Source organism: Oryctolagus cuniculus, chromosome 5 (genome assembly GCF_051225735.1).
Source record: "Oryctolagus cuniculus isolate XC-2025 breed Fujian yellow rabbit chromosome 5, ASM5122573v1, whole genome shotgun sequence".
Lineage (NCBI taxonomy): Eukaryota > Metazoa > Chordata > Mammalia > Lagomorpha > Leporidae > Oryctolagus > Oryctolagus cuniculus.
In genome coordinates this window covers 96,118,547-96,139,141 of record NC_142871.1, presented here as the reverse complement: position 1 = coordinate 96,139,141, position 20,595 = coordinate 96,118,547, and the positions used below count along the sequence as shown (strand labels likewise).

At 37.5% G+C, this 20,595-nt stretch overlaps 1 long non-coding RNA gene across 1 annotated transcript in view; it reads right to left on the bottom strand.

The window, feature by feature from the left end:
* LOC149126586 (uncharacterized) overlaps positions 1-20,595 on the bottom strand; it is a 76,521-nt gene that overhangs the window by 26,167 nt on the left and 29,759 nt on the right. Inside the window, exon 2 of the long non-coding RNA XR_016233925.1 lies at positions 3,321-3,420. This is a non-coding gene — a long non-coding RNA (uncharacterized LOC149126586). The remainder of the gene's footprint in view (positions 1-3,320; positions 3,421-20,595) is intronic.

Sequence of the window (20,595 nt, the reverse complement as noted above, 5' to 3'; positions counted from 1 at the left end):
ATTTTTTTTCTATAGTTAATTTCTTTTACACATATGGAAATCATAAATCAACCTTAATATTGTAGTCACATTTTGGCTGTTAACTGTGCCAACATGTATTTTATATTGTCCTATTAATATTATAAATGATTCATTGACCATGACTTTTCATGATGCATTTTACATGAAGAAAATAAAAAATGAAATAGAAAAAGACTGGTCGTTCCAGCCTCAGGAAGAACAATTAGTGCAGATCTAGCTTTCTGTGGTCAGCTTCCCTCCTGCTGCAATTATCTGGGTTTCTCTCTCCACAGTTAGGATGTTTTTCACCACAACATTGTAGTACAGAAGCTGTGTTTGATCTTTCGGTCACTATGGTTGAGTTATGCTTCTGGCTGCTAATTGCCAAATTTATGGCAATACAGTGTACATTGTTTACACTAACCAAGCCTTGGTGTGTGCTCTTGTTTTAATGGATTTTTAAAGCTCTTTATCAGTTTTCCTTTGATTTCCAGTTGCATGTAAGTTCTCCTTGCAGTCTGCTTTCCAAGTCCACTTTGCAATGATGTTGGCATTGTAAGTGACTAGCTTAGGATGAGAGGTGGCAGCCTGGATCTGTACACAGATGCCAATAAAGGACAGAGTGGGAGAGTGCTGGACGTTGCTGACCCTGAAGAGGGCTGGTTCAGGGCCCATGGACTCCTTTGTGTCTTCTGCACTTGGAGGTGTGATTACTCTGCAGTGCTGGAGCCCTTCTTAAAAGGAACCTTTTAGCACTTTAAATTTTTATATTTCTCCCCTCAGAAGTGCTAGTGTTTTTTTAAAGTTATTTTAAACAGAGTTCATCTGGGAAGTGAGTTGATTGCAAGAATGTCTTGCTATGGCCGGCACCGCGGCTCACTAGGCTAATCCTCTAATCCTCTGCCTTGCGGCGCTGGCACACCGGGTTCTAGTCCCAGTTGGGGTGCCGGATTCTGTCCCGGTTGCCCCTCTTCCAGGCCAGCTCTCTGCTATGGCCTAGGAAGTGTAGTGGAGGATGGCCCAAGTGCTTGGGCCCTGCACCCCATGGGAGACCAGTAAGTACCTGGCTCCTGCCTTTGGATCAGCGCGGTGTACTGGCCGCAGCGCGCTGGCTGCGGCGGCCATTGGAGGGTGAACCAACGGCAAAAGGAAGAAGACCTTTTTCTCTGTCTCTCTCTCTCTCACTGTCCACTCTGCCTGTTAAAAAAAAAAAAAAAAAAAAAAAAGAATGTCTTGCTATTTGAATTTTCTTCAAATACTAGTTCTTTCTCCTTATTCTTCTAGAAATTTAACAGGATGCAAATATAATTTCCATTAAGATTTAACTAGAAGCCCTTTGTTACTGTGAGTTTGCTTGTATCCAGAGAATAACCCCCACTGTGAGTGTTGGAGAAGTGACAACTCATCTCCCTGGTTGTCTTGGGATATTAATTGGGAATTAGTTTATTTATCAAAGCTGTACCAACTATGTGGCAAAGAAAATATCTAGAGCCTAGAACAAAATGACACAGCTTCTTTTTCCTCCAGTCTCCATGTAAATTCTCTCCTAAATTACAATTTCTTTGGTTCCCTGATGTCTGCTTTGACTCCCTTCTTGTTAGCGTGGCTCTGTGAAGGTGTGCACAGCTTCCTGCTTCTGAGGATCTATATTTCTCAGGCCTCTCCTGACATCTATGGGGCCCTAAGCAACATTAGAAAGAGTTGCTAACGGGGGCCAGCACTGTGGCATAGCGGATAAGGCCACCACCTGCAGTGCCAGCATCCGATATGGGCACTGGTTTGAGTCCCGGCTGCTCTACTTCTGATCCAGCTCTCTGCTATGGCCTGGGAAAGTAGTAGTAGATGGCCCATGTCCTTGTGGGAGACCTGTAGGAGGCTCCTGGTTTCTGGCTCCTGGCTTCAGATTGGTGCAGCTCCAGTCATTGCGGCCAATTGTGGAGTGAACCAGCTGATGGAAGACCTCTCTCTACCTCTCCATCTCTCTCTGTGTAACTCTAACTTTCAAATAAATAAATAAATCTTAAAAATGAGTTTCTCAAGGGAGGAGATGCTGGGGACACACTCCCCCTCCCTAATAGCTCTAGGCGTGGAAAGGTGCCTGCATAGCCTCTTGCGCTGAGGACTGAAACATTCTGCGATAACTAAAGAACATCCTGCGGTTAAGATAACACGTGCCTGCTTGCGATAACTATGTCTTGACACCTGACCTTCAACCCTGAACGGATCCTGAAACAGCTCCTCTTTCCCACCCCCTACTGCTTCCCCTAAGCAGTATATAAACCCCTGTGTAAAAAAATAAACTTTGCAGCTTGATCAGAAAAAGAATGAGTTTCTCACATACTATGTGTCTACATTTTTTTTAAATGAAGCCAAAATCTTCATATTAAAATTTTTATTTAAATTTGATCATGCTATAATTCTGTTCAGTACCCACATAGTTGATAACAGAAATAAGATTTTCTTTTTTAGAGGTGAGCCTTGAAATCTCAGAATTCATGGAATAGGTATGTAGATTAGAGAAGATAATATTTATCATGACAAAGCATAGTCTAAACAAATACTTGGAAAAATATTTCATGCTAGAAAAAGTAAAGTAATATAATTGTGTATGTATGAATTCCAAAAGATTAGGCCTGAGTGTATGAAGTTAGATAATTTCAAAGTTCAATTCAGGCTATATTGAATCTAATAATAACATAGTTCTTTAATATTAAATTTATAATACCTCTGGCAACTAGCAAGCTTTGTATTCCCATTAATCATATCATGATTATAACCTGAATTTCAACTTAAACATAGTTATAACTATCAAAAAAGGGATCCAACATTTCTGTATTTGGCATGAGCATGGAAAAGGAAGACAAGAAATATTGACATAAGACGAGTTGTCTTCAGGTTAGACTCTAGGTCGAGGATTAAACCGTAGGTAGTTTTGTGTGGTAGGAGATTCCAGGGAACAGTGTTTAGAAGATGTGATGACTAATTTTGTGTCAATTTGGGAACAGGCATGCTAAGATAGCTGGTAAAATATTTCTTTGTGTGCATGAGGGTGTTTCTGGAGGGGATTAGCTTTTGAATCATAGCAAAGAAAGTCCACTGTGTCAATCAGGAGGGCATTATTCAGTCAATTAAAGATCCACTGAAACAAAAAAGGAAAAGGAAAGATGGATTTGCTTCCTATTTGAGCTGTAACATCCATCTTCTCCTGCCTGTAGACACTGAGACTCCTAGGTTTTGGGTTTTTGGATTTGGATCATGACTGACCCACTCTGATCGCCCTCTGCTTCCCAGACTAGAAATGAATTATACCACCCACTTGCCTGGTTCTTCAGCTTATGGATGGCAGATCAGGGTCACGTGAGCCAAGTTCTACAGTGAATTTCTGTCTCTTCTCTACTTCTTCCCGCTGTCTCTTTCTGCCTGTGTAAAGCATACATAAATGTCTTGTCAGAGAGGTAAGAAAGCCTGGGGTATTTATTACCCCACTCCTGTCTATCACTGACTCAGGTCTGTCTTTGAAGGCATCAACTTTCCAGTATTTTTACCCTGTCCATAGAAATCAACTTTTCAGTCCAAGATATCCCTCAGGCAGATTTACATGTGTTGGCAATAAGAAGTTCTTGACCTCTACCGGGAGGGCAAAAGCTGAGGAATTGGGGTGGGACAAAGCATAGAGGCTATGGAAAGAATCTTAAGGGACTGTGGAGTTTCCAAAACTTAGAGAAGGAAAAAGAATATATGAGGATGGGAAAATAAATGGGCAGGGTGGGGAGTGCCTTTACTCAGTTTTGACCAAAAGCTTTTTAAATCTTGTAGTCTCACATAAATGAAGAATCGACTGTTGAGATAGTGAGGAATTAATGAGAAGAAGCAACCATTTGATGTTGCAGATTTTTCACCTCTCTATTGAGATTAACCCCTATAACAATTAAAATATTTTGATTTATAGGTAAATTTTTATGAATTTAATTATAGTCATAGTTTGTGATAGGTATTATGAGTTTTACTGCAAGAACACATTAGCTTCAAAGTAGAAATGAAAATTTAAATGTGGGCTAGTGCTGTGGTATATGGGGTTAAAGCTCCAGACTACAGCACAGCTATCCCATATGGGTGCCTGTTCAAGTCCCGGCTGCTCCACTTCCGATCCAGCTCTCTGCTATGGCCTGGGAAAGCAGTGGGAGTTGGCCCACGTCCTTGGGCTCCTGCACCTCTGTGGGAGACCTGGTAGAGGATCCTGGCTCCTGGCTTTGGATCAGCTTAGCTCTGGCCGAGTCATCTGGGGAGTGAACCAGCAGATGGAATTTCCCTTTCTCTCTGTGGCTCTACCTTTCTCTGTAACTCTTGTCTTTCCAATAAATAAAATAAATCTTAAAAAAAGAAAATCTAAATGTAAAAATGTATCAAAATTGGAATAGATATTGCCACCAATAAATTATAATATTAGCATGTTCTTCCTGAGTATTGATAGAGTTTGGCTATTTAATATATAAATAAGTCAAGTTAACTTCATAAGATTCAAAGAAACCAATAATAATTTTTGAAGGCCAAAATGATTTTTTTCCAGATTAGTTTACCTGGCCTGACACTCGTAATGCAATTCATCATTGGACATATCTGTTGTTCAACATAAGCATTAACAAATAGATCAATGATCTTATGTGTAGAAAAAAGAATTTTTTGAAAAGTTATTGTTTATTTAATGAGACTAGTTTATTGTTTTTTGAAGTCTGGGTTCCCTGTGATAAGTTAATTATTGATCTTGTACCAAAGTAAGTAAAAATACACAGTTTGAATGATATCTTCTTGGTTTTGGAAAAGTTATAGTAATGTTTCAGCTTGAAGACTATTATTTTGGAGAGAGTTAGTATTTCAATGATAGAATAAAGTTTCTACTACTGAGATTTATTTATTTATTTACTTGAAAGAATTACAGAGAGGCAGAGACAGAGAGAAGTCTTCCATCCACTGGTTCACTCCCCAAATGGCCACAGTGGCTGGAGCTGGGCTGATATTAAGCCAGGAACCAGGAGCTTCCCATGGGTTTCCCATGTGGGTGCAGGGGCCTAAGGACCTGGGCCATCTTCTGCTTTATCAAGTTTATCTACTTTGCCACCACACTGGCCCCAAGGGCAAATTCTTGGCTTTTCCTGTTCAGCTGCAAATTCTGAATATGGTTTAAGAAAAGGGAAAATCTGTATGATGAAGTTTAGCAGTGCCATTAAAATGCTGTAAGTTGGCTAAATAATTTCCTCCTTCTCTGGTGAGAAATTTTTGTCATCAAAAATTTCAAAGAAAATGATAAAAATGATTAAAGGCTTAGAATATATGACCCATTAAGGACAAGGTAAAAGAACAGGCATTATTATCTGGTCTGAAAGCTGAAGGTTATTCTCAGTTATGTCCAAGTATTTGCATATTATTTACCTAAATATGGTACTCCACACACATATGTTCACTACAAAAATTAAAAAAAAAGATGAACTGAAACTGTAGCATAATACACTTAATTAAGTCATAAGGAGGAATTATGGGAGGGACAGAAAAGGAACAAAAAAATTGTAATAGTCAAGTGAAGGAAACTTGGGTCTTCCCAAGTTTTAAAAAATGTAGAAGAGGATTATATTTCATTATGTGTTAGGGAAGAGTAATGAATAGAATGACTTCTTACAATTCTATTTATAGTTGCACCTCTTAAAATATGCCTAGTCCTCCTTTCAACCTGAATAGTCATTTTCATACCTACCTTGAATGCTTCAGGGTAACATATATTTCTACCAATTTTGTTTTATTAGTAAAACATTTTAAAATTAAACTTTAAAAATTATTCCAGAATAATGTTATTTTTTGAGTTTTTTTTCATTTTGAAAAATTTACATAAGGTGAACAAATTTTGTGTATTTCATATCTATAGGTTAGGAGCATAGTGATACTTCCAATCTTACCCTCCTCTCACCCACACTCCCACTTTCCCTTCTCCTCCTTTCTTATTCTTTCTCTTAATTTTACACTGACATACTTTCAGTTTACTTTGTAATCATAAGCTTAACCCTCTACAAAGTAAAGAATTCAACAAATAGTAAGAAGAAAAAACTCTGTTCCTCAGGAGTAGAGATAAGGGCTGTAAACAATTGAATCTCAAAATATCAATTTTGCTCATAAATGACATTTTAGATTTCCATAAAAGATACATGGAGAGTAAGAGAGTTCCCAAATGTTCTGCACCTACTTTCTCCTTTTTGGAACCTATGTTAATGTGTCTATTACTTTGCATTAGTGTAGTACATTTGTCCCAACTATTGAACCAATAGCAATGCATTATTATTGGTAAAAGCTCACCTGTTGTACAAATTTTATTATTTTTTATCTTAAGAATTCCATCTAGCATACCTCATTACAATTAGACATTAATCATGTCTCCTTAGATTCCTCTTGGTTATTACAATTTCTTTCCTGTACTGAAAGGAGAATGGTCAGATATTTTCTAGAACGTATTTAAAGATTAAAAATATGACCCATGAAGGAAACGGGAAAAGAACAGACATTAATTTGTCCTTCAGACTAAAAGTCATTAAGTGATGTAGTACCTAAACAGGAACTTTTTCAGGATTTTAACAAAACCATTCTATTTAGGTATGATTGATATTTAAAAAAAAACTATATGTATGTTAACTATACAACTTGATTTTAAGAGAATCATAAAACTGAGAAACCATCACCACAGTCAATAACATAAACATATCTACTATTTATTTATTTATGATATTTTCCTCAGCATTTGACTGTGATTATAGATTTTTAGAAGTCAATCATGGAAAAAAGTGCCCTTTTTATATTAAGGCAACATACTGTCAACATAACCTATGTTGGTGAAGTTCATCTTGAACAACTGGCTGAGGTTCCTCAAGAGCATGGACAAGGGTTGTAAACAATAATCAAATCTCAAAATGATGATTTTGCTAATATACAATACATTTTTTTTGTGGTCTGTATATTAGTTACCACAAACCATGGAAAACATATGACTCTTGTCTTTTTAGGACAGGCTTATTTCACTAAGCCTAGTGGTTTCCAGTTGCATCATTCTGTTGCAGACAGGATTTTTTATGGCTTAGTAGTATTCCATAGTGTATATATAACACATTTTCTTTATACAGTCATCAGATGACAGATATCTGGAATGATTCCATATCTTAGCTATTGTGAATTGAACTGGAGTAAACATGGGGAGTACAGATAACTCTTTAACATGCTGATTTCATTTCCCTTATGTAAATTTCCAAGAGTAGGATGGCTGGGTTTTATGGTAGATCTATTTTCAGATTTCTGCAGAATCTCCATATTGTCTTCCATAACTGTTGCCTAGTTTACATTACCACCAAAATGTATTAGGGTACCTTTTCCCTCACATCCTCACCAGAATTTACCATTTGTTGATTTTTGTATGAGAGCCATTCTAAATGGGGTAAGGTGAAACCTCATTGTGGTTTTTATTCAAATTTCTCTGATGGCTAATGATCCTGACTATTTTTTCATGTCTGATAGCCATTTGAAGTTCATCCTTTGAAAAAATTGGGTTCATGTTTTTGACCCACTTCTTAACTGGACTTTTTATTTTGTTTTTGAATTTCTTGGGCTCTTTATAGATTCTGGTTTTTAATCCTTCATCAGCTGCATCGCTTGCAAATATTTTTCCCATTCTGTTGATTGCTTCTTGACTTTATTGGGTGTTTCCTTTGTAGTGCAGAAGCTTCTTAGCTTGATATAATTCCATTTATCTATTTTGCTTTTGTTTCCTGTTTCTGGGGTCTTTCCCAAGAAGTCTTTTCCTATGCCAATCTCTTTCAGGGTTTCTCTAATGTTTTCCTCTAGTAATTTTTTGATATGAGGTCATAGATTTAGATTGTTGATCCATTTTGAGTTGATTTTTGTATCAGGTATAAGGTAGGGGTTTTGTTCCATACTTCTGCAGGTAAAGATCCAGTTTTCTTAGCACGATTTGTTGAAGAGACTGTCCTTGTTACAGGGATTGATTTTAGCTCCTTTGTCAAAGATTAGTTGGTTGTAGCTGTGTGGATTATTTCTGGAGTTTCTATTCTGTTCTATTGGTCTACACATCTATTTTTGTTCCACTAACAGTCTGTTTTGATTATAACGACCCCATAGTGTTTTGAAATCTGGTATTGTGATGCCTCTGGCTTTGTTTTTGTTGTGTAAGATTGCTTTATTTAACTGCGGTCTTGTGGTTCCATATGAATTTTGGCATCATTTTTCTAAACCTGAGAGGAATGATGTTGGTATTTGATTGGGATCACACTGAATTTGTAAATTGTTTTTAGTGGTATGGATATTTTGATGATATTAATTCTTATAATAAACAAAAATGGAAAAATTTTTGTTTTTAAAATTTCTTATTTTTTAAATGTTTTAAAATTTTCATTGTAGAGATCTTTTACCTTCTTCAATACATTTATTCCAAGATATTTATATACTATTGTAGATATTGTGAATGAGGCTGATCCTATAAGTCCTTTCTTAGCCATGGCATTGTGTATACAAAGGCTACAGATTTTTGTGTGTTTATTTTATATCCTGCAACTTTACCAAACTCCCTTATTGAGTTCCAATAGGAGTCTTCTGATTTCACTGTATATACAATCATGTCATTTGCAAGCAAGGATAATTAGAAATCTTCTTTTCCAATTTGTATCCCCTCAGTTTCATTATCTTGTATAATGGTTTTGACTAAAAATTTTCAGACCTATATTGAATATCAAACATCCTTGGCTGGCTTTGAATCTTAATGAAGAAGCTTCTGACATTTCCCCATTCAATATGATGCTGGCTGTGGGTTTGTCATGTATTGCCTTGATTGTGTTAAGGAATGTTCCTTTTATATCCAATTTGTTTAAGATTTTTATCATGAAAGACTATTATACTTCATCAAATGCTTTCTCTGCATCTATTGAGATAACCACATGGTTTTTATTCTTTAGTTTGTTAATATAATATATCACATTTATTCATTTGTATATGTTGAACCATTCTTGTATAGCACAGAATATGGTCTGGGTGAATGAACTTTATGATGTGTTGTTGGGTTTTATTAATGAGTACTTTGTTGAGGATTTTTGTATCTATGGTCGTCAGAGATATTGGTCTATAGATTTTTTCCCCTTATCCATTTTTATTTGTTATTTAAAAGATTAATTAATTAGTGATTTGAAAGGCAGAACGACAAAGTAAGAATGAGAGCTAGAAAGATATTCTATCTGGTGGTTCGCTCCCCAAAGGGACACAACAGCCAGAAATGGGCCAGTTTGAAGCTAGGAGCTCAAAGTGCCATCTTGGTCCCTCACATAAATGGCAGGGGCCCACAAAATTAGATCATTTTCCACTTATTTTTCAAGAATATTAGCAGAAAGTTGGATTGTTAGTGCAGATATCCAGGACTTCAACTGGCACTCTGATATGGGATGCTGGTGTCGCAAACTGTGATTTAATGTAAAGTTTCACAATGCCAGATGCTGTTTTATTTTTGGAAATTAGTCCATATAATTGAAAAGAGCAGCAATTGTCCATATTATTATGTGGAGCTAGGGTGATCTTTATAGCAAAAGCAGATAGGACAAATAAGAAATAAAAATTAACATTTTTTGAATGTAGCTATAAAATTCTTCAATAGAATATTAGCAATTCCAGGCCAGTAATGTATTAAAAAAAGAGTATATCTGAGTGAGTGTTTGGCCTAAAATTTGAGATGTCCGTGTTCCACTAGAGTACCTGGGTTTAGTTTGTACCTCTGGTTTATGATTCCAGCTCCTTTTTCCTGAAGACCCTTGAGGCAACAGTGCTAGCTCAAGTAACTGGGTTCCTGCTATCCTTAGAGACCTAGATTGTGTTTCTGGCTCCCAACTTTCTCTGTGGCTCAGCTGCAGCCATCACAGGCATCTTGGGAGTGAATCAGTGGACAGAAACTTTATTTGTTTTTATGTGTCTTTCTGACTCTCAGATAAATAAATTTAAAAAAATTAAATAGTATGTCAATATTAAGTGATGAATATTTATCAAACAAAGCAAGGATGGCTTATCAAGAAATCTACCAATATAATGTTGCTGCACAGAAATAATTTGATAAGGTTTAATATCTATTAGGTTAACTGAAATCATCAGAGTCTGGTTAGAGAATCAAAGTAAAAATTTATTTGGCTAGTTAAACTGAGTACTTGTTTGCAACTTCATTTTATTTGAGAGGCAGAGAGAACAGAGACTGAGATCTCCCATCCACTGGTTAATTCCCCAAATGCCTGCAACAATTAGGCCCAAAGCAGACTGAAGTCAATGGCAGGGAACTCCATCTGCGTTTCCTATGTGAGTGGCAAGAACCTAAGTACTTGAGTCATTTCCTGCTGCCTGCCTACCTGCTGTGTGCATTAGCAGGAAGCTGGAAGCTGAAAAGGAAAGGAGGTGGAAGTTGAAACAGAAATTCCAATGTGAGATGCCGGAGTCCCTAGTTGCATCGCAATTGCTATGCCAAATGCCCACTTCCAGACTTAGCATTTAATCCTGGAAATAGTTGGCTGAGTTGATGGTTCTGCAAACCTTAGTTTCGCTGATTTGGCTCTTCTGCAAGACCGATTTTGGTTACAAATTTTATACTTCTTCTTCTTCTTCTTCTTCTTTTAACATCATACATGCATGAATTGAATATGGTTTAAACAATCCAAACTTATGTATGATTGTCAACCATATTGAAAACTGAATAATAGCTTTTTGAAAATCAGTGAATATCTTTACTTGCTCATGGATCAGAGGAATGCATAGATGTATAGATGTCTATACTACCTAAAGCAATCTATAAATTCAATGCAATCTTTAGCAAAATAACGTTGGCATTCTTTAGAGAAAAATAATAATACAGAAAATATAGAAAAAATAATTCTAACATTTATATGGAATCACAAAATACCTAAATAGCCAAAAGGAACCCAAGAAACAAAAACCAAGCTAGAGGCATCATAATACCTGATTCTAAAGCATACTATAATGATATAGTAGTTAAAACAGCTTAGTACTGGCATAAAACTGTTACATAGATCACTAGCAGAATACAGATCCCAGATTTTTTTTTAAAGATCTATTTATTTATTTGAAAGTCAGAGTTACACAGAGAGATGAGAGAGAGAGAGAGAGAGGTTTTCCACCTGCTGATTCACTCCCCAGATGGCCGCAATGGCTGGAGCTGTGCCAATATGAAGCCAGAAGCCAGGAGCTTCTTCCAGGTCTCCCACATGGGTGCAGGGGACCAAGGATTTGGGCCATCTTCTACTGCTTTCCCAGGCCATAGCAGAGAGCTGGATCAGAAGTGGAGCAGCCAGGTCTCGAACTGGCACCCATATGGGATGCTAGAGCTTCAGGTAAGAATGTTAACCCACTGCGCCACAGCACCGGCCCCCAGAGACAGCCCAGATATTAATCCACATACCTACAGCCACCTGATTTTTGACAAAGTTCTCAGACCATACAGTGCAGTAAATATAATCTTCCCAACAAATAGTGCTGGCAAAACTATATATATATATATATATGTAGTTATATATATACACATACATATATATATACATATGTACATGTAAAAAGAATGAAATTAGATTCATACCTGTCACTATATACAAAAGTCAACTCAAATACCACATGTTCTGCCTTATATGTAGAAGCTAAAATTTAAAAGCAAATAAAAAGAAAAAGAAATGTCTGTGTGTATCAGTATTGCTGTATAGTTTTGTAAAACTTTTTTTATATCTTTGTCAAACCAATGGTTAAGAATGTTATACTACTATAGTTTTAATGATTTGTGATTACTTTAAAATTTACTATATATGGATGAAATGGTCATTTTTCATTCAATTATTATATGTAGCCATTATCTATATTCCCACCAAACTAGGGTCCTTTTGCTTTTACTCGTTAAACTTCTTAAGTCAAGTATTAAATCTTTTTGCCATAATATACATTTAAAATATGTTATCTCAGAACAGCCCATGTCTCAACTGTTGAGGAACAGTATTTTTTTCTTAATATTTGTTGAACTCTTTACATATTATAGAGTTAATTATATGTGTATAAAGTTAATTGAAAACAGATCTTAGTAAACAACTAACAATTGGTATAGGAGAGGGAGGAGGAAGAAGGGAGGGAAGAATCACTTTGTTTCTAAAGTTATACTTATGAAACACGTGTAGTTTGTATAACTTAAATAGAAGGTTTCTGTGAAAAGAAAAATGCAAAAAAAAATAAAAGAAAAGACAGTGGGAGGGAGGAGAATGCAGGAAGGAATATCATTATTTTCTTAGAATTGTATCTACAAATCACATTGAATATGTTAAAAACTAATTAAAATAATTTAAAAAAGAAAAATCAGTAAATATCTGGGGCTAGTTAACAGAATTTATCACCGATTAAGGAGACAAGGTAATTTACACACTCAGTCCCAAGTTATAGATAACTCGATGTTTTCTATATTCACAGAAAGGAAAACAATCATTAATCTCTCTTCCTACAATCCTAAGATATAAAGCTCACTTCTTATTAGAATACAGTAGATGATTCCTTAGCCATGGTTAGAATTTGTTGAAAGGTCATTTACTTGGAAACCAGCTATATTACATCTTCACAGTGTGGACAGTACCCCTGCTGACATTGGCCTCTGCAATCCCAATTCCACTCCTAAATTCACAATTGAAACATGAGGACTAGAGAGGAAAATCTTGTTAAAAGATAAAATGCCAAACATTACATTTTTCTTAATTTTATATTTAATGGAGAAACTTCACATACCTTTATTTTGGTACTAAAGTCTGGAGTATTACCTTAGAAAATAAGTGAGGTATAAGCATTGGAAAAGAAACTAGAATCATAATATAAAACTATAATGTCAACTCTAAAAAACAACTTATTAAAAATTCTTAGAATTAATAAAAAAAGACCAGAAAAATTTCTGGACAAAAGATCAATTTACAAAAATTAGTAACATTTTTTCTAAATAGTAATAAACATTCTTTTATTTTTCTTATTTGACAGATAGAGTGAGACAGTGAGAGAGAGAGAGAGACAGAGAGAAAGATTTTCCTTCCGTTGGTTCACCCCCCAAATGGCCGCCATGGCTGGAGCTATGCCGATCCGAAGCCAGGAGCCAGGTACTTCTTCCTGGTCTCTGATGTGGGTGCAGGCGCCCAAGTACCTGGGCCATCCTCCGCTGCCTTCCTGGGCCACAGCAGAGAGCTGGACTTTAAGACGAGCAACTGGGACTAGAACCTGGTGCACATATGGGATGCCGGCACCACAGGCGGAGGATTAACCAAGTGAGCCACGACGCTGGCCCCTGAAACATACTTTTCAAAATATCCAATAAAATAATTCTAAAATGTGTTTGGAGTAATAAAAGTCCATAAATGGTTCAATCTTTTACAAATAAAAATTTAGATGGAGTACCAGAAAAATTTTGCTGTGGCTGGCATGGCATAACATGGACAGAATTTACTCACTTGCATAAAAAAAAAATTAAGACAAACAATATATATATAAAACAACATTTTTCAAGACACTTGATATTGAACAACTCAAGACAATGACATTTGTCCCTTAAAATAACTTCAAAAGCCTTTATAGACTTTCAGTAGTGGAAATTAATTAGACATCAACAGCTGGGAAATATTTGGAATTCTCCCAAATTTGATGAAATTAAAATGCACACTCCTAAATAATCTTTGGGCCAAAAAAATGGTAATGCATCTTCAACTGAATAAAATTTATGGGATAAAGCTAATGCAGTATTGTGAAAGAAACTGAAGGCATTAAAAATTCTATCATTAGAAAAGAAAGTTCATAAATTGATGACTTCAGCTTCTACATAATTATATAGAAAAAGAAGAGTAATTTTCTGATTGCTTATTTGTGTTTTGATAGTTGTCATCCTGATAGTGTAAAGTCATGTATTACTATGGTTTTGATTTGTATTTCCTTAATAATTAATGATGCTGAGAATTTTTCATGTGTTTATTGGCATTTGTATCTCTTTTTTAGAAAAATAAGGATGGGCTTATGGGACAATGGATTAAAACATCAATTGGGATACCTACACCCCACACAGGAGCTCCTAGGATCAAGTCTCCAGTCTGCTTCTGACCCAGCTTCCTGCTAATGAACACACTGGAAGGCAACAGATGCAAGTACTTGGGTCCCTGCTACTCACATGCAAGGCCTGGGTGAAGTTCTTGCTTCCTGGCTTCAGCCTCGCCTAGCCCTAATTGTTGCAGGCATTTAGGGAGCAAAGCAGCATATGGAAAATCTCTCTCTTACTCTTTCTCTATGTAGCTCTGCCTTTCAATTGAAATAAAAATAAATAAATAAATAAATAAATAAATAAACATTGAAAAAAGAAATATATCAGGGCTCTCATTGAGTTGCAGCAGGTTAATCTGAAGTCTGGTACTAAAGTACCAGCCGCCCATATCAGGAGTTTCTATTTGAGCTGTAGCTACTTGGTTTCTGATCCAGCTTCCTGCTAGTACGCCTGGGAGGGCAGCAGAAGATTGTCCAAGTGCTTATGCCATTGCCACCCATAGGACACCCAGATGGAGTTCCTGGTTGCTGGCTTCAATCTAGTCAAGTCCTGGCCATTGCAGCCATTTGAGGAGTGAACCAGTGATGGACAAGCATCTGAGGTTTTGTTTCTGTGTTATTTTTTAAAAAAATATTTATTTATTTGAAAGTCAGAGTTACACAGAGAGAAGGAGAGGCAGAGAGAGAGAGAGAGAGAGAGGTCTTCCATCTGCTGGTTCACTCCCCAGTTGGCCGCCAGGGCCAGAGCTGTGCCAATCCAAAGCCAGGAGCTTCTTCCAGGTCTCCCATGCAAATACAGGGACCCAAGGAGTTGGGCCATTTTCTACCACTTTCCTAGGCCACAGCAGAGAACTGGATTGGAAATGAAGCGGCTGGGAATTGAACCCAGGCTCATATGGGATGCTAGAACCTCAGGCAGCAGCTTTATCCACTACACCACGGTGCCGGCCTTCTGTGTCCTTTTCTACTCTGACTGTCTATATGTCTTTCTGGAGGTTCTTTTTTTAAAAACTTTATTATTTATTTGAAAGGCAGAGAGTTAAATCTTCGATTCACATATGGGTGTTAGGGACCCAAGTATTTGAACCATCTATTGCTGCCTCTCAGGATGCATATTTGTAGGAGTTTGGAGTAATTGGAAGCAAAGCTGGGACACAAATTCAGGTACTTCGTTATGAGATGTAAGTGACCCAAGTAGCTTCTTGACCACTATGCCAAATACCCACCCATTGAGGATATATTTAAAGAATAAAATTGGCTAATAGTTTGGCTGGGCATAGACATAATTTACTTTCATAATTTTAAGACATTGTACTACTAACCTCTAGAATTCATAGTTGCTATTTGGATATTTTGTCTAACCCTTTAACCTGAAAACTCATATTCTTCCATTCTCGTAAACTTTCTTGTATTTATTAGATCATTTTCTTCTTTCTATTTCTCTTTTTTTGCCCATATATTATTTAGACACAGTATTTGACAGACTAACTTCTATTAAATTATTTGACAAGTAGAGTGCCAGAGAGATAGAAAGAGGGAGGCAGGATGGGAAGGAGGAGAGAGAGAATCCATGCAGTGTTTCCCATCCCATATGCTTGCAACAGCTGGGGCTGGGCCAGATCAGAGCCAGGAGCCAGAAACTCCATCCAGTTCTTCCATGTGGGTGGCAGGGACCCAAGTACTTGAATCAAATGATGTGAATTTACAGGAAGCTCGGTCAGAAATAGAGGTGGGGGGCCTGGCGCCGTGGTGCACTGGGTTAATCCTCCGCCTGCGGCGCAGGCATCCTATATGGGCGCCGGTTTGTGTCCTGGCTCCTCCTCTTCCAGTCCAGTTTTCTGCTGTGGCTCAGAGGGCAGTGGAGGATGGCCCAAGTGCTTGGGCCCCTGCACCTGCATGGGAAACCAGGAAGAAGCACCTGGCTCCCAGCTTTGGATTGGCGCAGCTCTGGCCATTGCAGCCGTTTGGGGAGTGAACCAATGGAAGGAAGACCTTTCTCTCTGTCTCTCTCTCTCTCTCACTGTCTGTAACTCTACCTTTCAAATAAATAAATAAAAATCTTTTTTTTTAAAAAAAGAAGTAGAGGTGGGATGTGATCCAGGCACTCATGTGGTGTCCCAAGTGGTGCTGAAGCTGCTTTGCCACATTGCACATACACCTCTTCCTTCCTTCCTTCCTTCCTTCCTTCCTTCCTTCCTTCCTTCCTTCCTTCCTTTCTTCCTTTCTTCCTTTCTTCCTTTCTTCCTTTCTTCCTTTCTTCCTTTCTTCCTTTCTTCCTTTCTTTCTTTCTTTCTTTCTTTCTTTCTTTCTTTCTTTCTTTCTTTCTTTCTTTCTTTCTTGTTTTCACTTCATTAATGATGTTCTAGGGAATTTCTATAATTTTACCTTTGATTTTTTTCAGCACTTCATTGATTTGTTTCATTTCTGCTATGTGAATATAATATCTAAGACCTCTTTTATCATATTCTCTATAGTCTTACAGAGTCAATGTCATCTTCCTTCTTTTCAGAGATGACTTGTATGTTTTTGACGTTTATTCACTGCCCCATGATCTTAGTTTCCTTTGGCATTTATATGCTGTTTTCTTGTCATTCAGAGGTTTCCTTATATGTTGGGTAATTCTTGGTTTCCTGCTCATGGTTAAGAATGCAGAAACTGGGGCTGGCGCTGTGGTGCAGTGGGCTAACGCCCTGGCCTGAAGCTCTGGCATCCCATATGGGCACTGGTTCGAGTCCAGGCTGCTCCACTTCTGAACTAGCTCTATGCTATGGCCTGGGAAAGCTGTGGAGGATGGCCTGGGTCCTTGGACCCCTGCACCCATGTGGAAATCTTGGAAGAAGCTCCTAGCTCCTGGCTTTGGATTGGTGCAGCTCTGGCCTTTGCGACCAATTGGGGAATGAACCATCAGATGGAAGACCTCTCTCTCTCTACCCCTCCCTCCCCCACCTCTTCTCTCTGTGTAACTCTGACTTTCAAATAAATAAATACATCTTAAAAAAAGAATGGAAGAATCAAAATCTTATTGGCAACTTTAAGGCATTGTCAAGAGCTGTCAACTTTGAGCTTCTTTTTAATGGAGGACTTCTCAATGCCAACACAAGTGACATCTTGGGCCAGATAATTCTTTATAATGGAACTGTCTTGAATGATATAGTTCAGCACCTCTGTCCTTTAACCATAAGAAACTAATAGCATTCCCTTCAGTCTTCAGACATTGTAAAATGCCCCATAGGAGTGGCAAAACTACCCCACACTGAATATACAGTTTAGTATAAATCATTTCTTAGCAACCCCCTAAAAAGCTCCTCCCCACTCCATCCTCTTTGCTGATCAGATTACCAAGAAAGAGCCTGTTCATCACTTGCCTTGGGGCTTGGGAAGGCCTGGCTGTCAAGCCTGTGAGAGCTCAGCGGGGAAGGCTGGTGCTATTTGTGCATTCATGTGGTAGGTATGAGCTGTCATTTCCACTTGAGTAGATTTGATAACTATGCACTCAATTATTTCTAGTGTCTTCTAGTCCAGAGTCTCCAATTTTTCTCTTCAGTAATAAACTTTTTGTCAAAACAGGGGAGAAGGGAAAATTTTAGAAATGTAAGAACCTTTTTAAAATGGAATCATCCTTATTTTAGCCATCAACCTCTGCTCCCACCACTAAGCTCCTCTGCAGAATTACTGATTGTTGCATGCTTCTGAACCTTTCTATGTTCTTAACTGTGTTAGTTCTTAGCTCTCTCTGTTACTGGCTTGAATCTTTCTTGACTAAGACTTTTTAAATTAAGAAAAAATTAAGTTCGTCTTCCATGTGTCTAGCAAGGACCCCAAGTACTTGAGTTATCACCTGCTGCCACCCAGGGTGCACATCAGCAGGAAACTGGGATCAGAAGTCAAGCCAGATCTTGAACCCACACAATCAAATGTGGGATATTGGCAACCCAGGCAGTGTATTAACTGTAGCACCAAATGCCCTCCCATTGACAATCCTTTTTTTTTTTTTAAGATTTACTTTATTTATTTGAAAGATAGAGTTACAGAGAGAGAGAGACAGATAAAGCAATCTTTCATCTGATGTTCACTCCCCAGTTGGCTGCAATGGCCAGGCCTGGGTGCTGAAGCCAAGAGCCTGGAACTCCATCCAGGACTTCTATATGGGTGGCAGGGATCCAGTACTTTGGCATCTTCTGCTATCCCAAGTGCACGATCAGGAAGTTGGATAAGAAGTGGAACAACCAAGACTTGAACTGACACTCATTTGGGAATATTGGCATCTCAGGCAGCAACTTAATGCGGCACCAAAGTGCCAGTACCAACTAAGCATTTTAGCCTTCACGATTTTGTCACTGTGGACTCTAGCATATTTGTGGGTACATTTCTTTAGTAACAAAATTTTTGTATTGTGGTTTCAGGAAAAGGAAATGTGGATGTATATTTTCAAATGTCAATCTCAGTATTCTAGTTTTGTTTTTTTATTTTTTATATGTTTGAAATACATAATAAAATTTATTATATTATATATTATTAAATTATATATTTATTAAATAAATCTATTTAAACTGTCTAAGACTTAAAGAATGAAGTTCTAAGGAAATATTACTTGTTCAATTTGTAAGTATACATTTTGTGTTTAACAATTTTTTTATTTTTTAAATTTTAAAAATATTTTTTATTTTTTTAACTTTTATTTAATGAATATAAATTTCCAAAGTGCAGCTTATGGATTACAATGGCTTTCCCTCCATAACTTCCCTCCCACTTGCAATCCTCCCCTCTCCCACTCCCTTTTCCCTTCCATTCACATCAAGATTCATTTTCAATTCTCTTTTTATACAGAAGATCAATTTAGCATATATTAAGTAAAGATTTCAACAGTTTGCACCCACACAGAAACACAAAGTGAAAACTACTGTTTGAATACTAGTTATAGCATTAATTCACATTGTACAGTACATTAAGGACAGAGATCCTACATGAGGAATAAATGCACAGTGACTCATCTTGTTGACTTAACAAACTGACACTCTTGTTTATGGCATCAGTAATCACCCTAGGCTCTTGTCATGAGTTGCCAAGGCTATGGAGGCCTTTTGAGTTCATCGACTCTGATCATATTTAGACAAGGTTGTAGTCAAAGTGGAAGTTCTCTCCTCCCTTCAGAGAAAGGTCCCTCCTTCTTTGATGACCTGTTTTTCCCACTGGGATCTCACTCGTGGAGATCTTTCATTTAGGTCATTTCATTTTTTTTTTTTTGCCAGAGTACCTTGGCTTTCCATGCATGAAACACTCTCATGGGCTTTTCACCCAGATCTGATTGCCTTAAGGGCTGATTCTGAGGCCAGAGTGCTGTTTAGGACATCTGCCATTCTATGAGTCTGCTGTGTATCCTGCTCCCCATGTTAAATCGTTCTCTCCCTTTTTTATTCTATCAGTTAGTATTTGTATCACTAGTCTTGTTTATGTGCTCCCTTTGGTTCTTAGTCCTATCATTATGATCAATTGTGAAGAGAAATTGATCACTTGGACTAGTGAGATGGCATTGGTACATGTCACCTTTAAGGGAATGAGTTGGAATCCCCTGGCACGTTTCTAACTTTACCATTTGGGGCAGGGCTGATTGAGCATGTCCAAACTGTACATCTCTTCCCTCTCTTATTCCCACTCTTATATTTCACAGGGACCATTTTTCAATTAAGTTTCAACACTTAAGAATAATTGTCAATTAATTACAGAGTTAAACCAATAGCATTAAGTACAACCAAAAAAATACTAAAAGGGTTAAAGTATTAAGTTTTTCATCAACAGGACAAGGGCTGATCAAGTCTCCGTTTCTCATAATGTCCATTTCACTTCAACAGGTTTCCTTTTTGGTGCTCGGTTATTGTCACCAATCGGGAAGAACATATGATATTTGTACCTTAGGGACTGGCTTATTTCATTCAGCATGATGTTTTCCACATTCCTCCATTTTGTTGCAAATGACCGGATTTCATTGTTTTTGACTGCTGTATAATATTCTATAGAGTACATGTCCCATAATTTCTTTATCCAGTCTACCGTTGATGGGCATTTAGGTTGATTCCAGGTCTTAGCTATTGTGAATTTAGCTACAATAAACATTAAGGTGCAGACCGCTTTTTTGTTTGCCAATTTAATTTCCTTTGGGTAAATTCCAAGGAGTGGGATGGCTGGGTTGTATGGTAGGGTTATCTTCAGGTTTCTGAGGAATCTCCATACTGACTTCCATAGTAGCTTTACCAGTTTTCATTCCCACCAAAAGTGGGTTAGTGTCTCTTTTTCCCCACATCCTCGCCAGCATCTGTTGTTGGTAGATTTCTGCATGTGAGCCATTCTCACCGGGGTTAGGTGAAATCTCATTGTGGTTTTGATTTGCATTTCCCTGATTGCTAGTGATCTTGAACATTTTTTCATGTGTCTGTTAGCCATTTGGATTTCCTCTACCATCAAATACAATCAAAGCAA